The 3,421-nt window shown below is 34.9% G+C and overlaps 1 protein-coding gene across 3 annotated transcripts in view; it reads right to left on the bottom strand.

The window, feature by feature from the left end:
• Pik3c3 (phosphatidylinositol 3-kinase catalytic subunit type 3) overlaps window positions 1-3,421 on the bottom strand; it is a 140,362-nt gene that overhangs the window by 125,480 nt on the left and 11,461 nt on the right. The gene's annotated exons all lie outside the window — the stretch shown is intronic.

Here is a 3,421-nt window from a genome sequence, read left to right as displayed (position 1 = left end):
TGTTCTAATGGTGTTTGTAAATAGGATATCATGTCCGCATCTTGTACAGCAATTAACCACTAGGAAGAATGTACGCAATGTGTTAATTATTGAAACTGTCCTACCAATTTGGTTTGAAACTGTCTCATTGTTATTTGTTTCTCAATAAAATTCTGGAAAAAAAAAGAAAGCCAATCAGAAACCAACAGACTTCTCAACACATACCCTCTAGTCTAGAAGAAGCATGAAATTAAGTATTTCAAATCCTAAAAGAAAGCAACCTCTAATCCACATTGCTATATCCTGCAAAACTATCTTTCAAAATTGTTGGAGAACTAAGATATCTCCACGACCAAAAAAACCTGAGGAAATTAATAACCACCAAGTCCGCACTCCAAAATATTCTGAAGGACATTTCTCTTCTCTTTTCTTTTCTTCTTCTTCTTTTTTTTTTTTTTTTTTTTTGTGTGTTACTGGGGATTGAACTCAGGACCTTGTGCTTGCCAGACAAGCACTTATTTTACTGAGCTATCTCCCTAGCAACATTTCTCAAAGAGATAATAAGGACTATTACTCCATGACCCAAACAGAATAAATCCATCAGGCAAGATAATTAAAAAGAGAGCAACAGACTGGCAGAATGGATCAAGCGGCAAAATCCAACAATATGTTGTATGTAAGAAACACATTTAATTGACAAAGAAATTCATAGACTGAAAGTCAAAGGATGGAAAACAATATCCCATGTAACAGGAACCCAGAAAAAAAGCAGGGATAGCTATTCTATTTGTAGATGAAGTGGGTTTCAAGCCAACAATGATTAAGAGAGACAATGAAAGTCACTATATTCTTATAAAGGGAACAATCTAAGAGGAAGAGATAACAATCATAAATATAATCACAAAATACCAGTGCACCCAGCTACATATAAAATAAATATTAACAGATTTTTTTAAAAATCAAGCACTAATACAACTAAATTGGAGTCTCAATACTCCACTGTACCAAACAGAGATCAACTGGACAAAAAATCACCAAGGAAATATCAAAACTGAACCAAATTTTTGAAGTTATTGGATCTATTTTGATTTATCAGATGTTTACAATGTTTTATACAACCACAAAAGAATGCATATCCTTCACAGCAAAACACGAGATATGCACCAAACCAACCATACAGTGGCTCAAAGAACATTCTTAAGTAAATGCAAAGGAAATGAAATTATCCCATGCATATCATCAGACCACTGTGCAACGCAACTGGAAATCAATGGTAAAATAAACCTCAAAACTTCATGAACAAATGGAAATTAACTCCCTCCTGAACAACCAGTCACAGAAGGAACTGAAGAAGAAATTAGACAGCTTCAATGATTAAATGATAATGCCAATAAAACATACCGGAACTTACGGAATGCAATGAATGCAGTTCTAGGAGGAAAATTTGTAATGGTGAATTCTCATATAAAAAAAAAAAGAAAGAGCAAGCTCAAGTAAACAACCTAATATTAAACCTCAAACTTCTAGAAAAACAAGAGCAAGTGAAGCCCAAAGCTAGAGGAAGGAGGACATCTGAAAGATCAGACCAGAAATTAATGCAATAGAGACTAACAATATAAAGAATAAATGAAAAATTGCTTCTTCGAAAAAATAAAGTTGATAAACCCTTAACCAACCTTATCAAAAAGCAAATAAACAACAATAAAAGATCTGAACCCCTGTAATTAGAAATGTAAAGGGAGGAATCACAATAAATCCTGCAGAAATCCAGAAGATCAATGCCTGCTTCAAGAACCTGTATTCTAAAATGGAAAATACAGAAGTAATGGATGGATTCCTTGATACATATGAATTACCAAAGCTGAATTAAGAAAATATAAAAATTTTAAATAAACAAGTATCAGACCGGTGTGGTGGCACACACCTGTGAGCCTAGCACTTGGGAGGCAAAGGCAGGAGGATTCTTTTAAGTTCGAGACCAGCCTGGGCTACAAAGTGGGCTTAAGACCAGCCTACAATGCATAGTGAAACCCTGTCTCAAAAAAAAAACAAACAAGCCAAAAACAAATACCACTCAGTGAAATTAAAGATGTAATGAAAACCTAATAACAAAGGAAAGCCCAGGCCTGGACAGATTCACTGCTAAATTCTAAAAGAAATTTAGTGATCTAATGCCACTGCTCCTCAAGCTCTGTAATGAAACTGAAAAGGAAGAAATACTCCCAAATTTATTCCTAGATGCAAGCATTATCCTGATACCAAAACCTGAGAAGATCCAACCAAAAAGGAAAACTATAGGCCAATACTGTAATAAACATAGAAACATAAAATCCTTGATGAGATACTAGCAAAGAGATTGCACCAAATCATTAAATAACCAAATAGGATGTATCCCCGGGATGCAGGGATGGTTTAACATATGCTATTCAACAAATGTAATACACCATATTAACAGAGCCAAGAACAAAAACCATATATGATCATCTCCACAGGTACAGAAAGAGTATGACAAATTCCAACACCCATTTATGATAAAAACCATACAGTAAACTGGAATAGATGGTCTTTACCTTAATTTGATAAAATCCATCTATGACAAACCGACAACAAACATCACACTACATGGACTAAAACTGAAAGCATTCACTCTACAAACAGGACAAGGACATCCACTGTCCCCTTTCTTATTCATTATAATTCTGGAAACAGCCACAGCAATTAGATAAGAGGAAGAAAACAAATAGGAATAGGGAAATTAAGAAGTTAAACTATCAATATTTGCGGACATGATACTCTACATAGAAAACTCCAAATACTCAACCAAAAGACTTGTAGTTACTACTTTAATTCAACAGCACAGCTGGATACAAAGTTAACACCCAAAACTACAGTACTCAGAAAAAGGAAACTGAAGAGGATATCAGAAAAATGGAAAGAAGAGGTTGGGGAGATAGCTCAGTAGAATAAGCGCTTGCAAGGGCCTGAGTTCAATCCTCAGTTCCAAAAAAAAAAAAAAAAAGTAAAAAGAAAATGGAAAAATATCCCTTGTTCTTGAGTAGGAAGAACCAACACAGTGAAAAGTCGTATTTCTAAAAATGTTATACAGATTTAATGCAATGTCAATCAAAATTTTAACACCATATCTCCCAGAATAAGAGAAAACAATACTAAAATTCATCTGGAACCAGCAGAGATGCAGAATATCAAATGCAATTCTGGGCAACAAAGGCAAAACAGGGGTCATGACCTTCCCTTACTTGAAGCTATTATTATAAAGCTACTGTGGTAATAACAGCATGGTACTGGCAAACACACACACACACACACACACACACACACACACAAAGACACGCCCAAAGATCAATGGAAAATAGTAAAAAGATGGAGAAACAACTCCAGCCAAATTCAGCCACTTTATCTTTGACAAAGGGGCCAAACACCT

The sequence above is a fragment of the Octodon degus genome, unplaced genomic scaffold (assembly GCF_000260255.1).
Source record: "Octodon degus isolate 3935 unplaced genomic scaffold, OctDeg1.0 scaffold00003, whole genome shotgun sequence".
In the NCBI taxonomy this organism is placed as follows: Eukaryota; Metazoa; Chordata; class Mammalia; order Rodentia; family Octodontidae; genus Octodon; species Octodon degus.
This window is presented reverse-complemented; position numbering and strand designations above follow the sequence as displayed.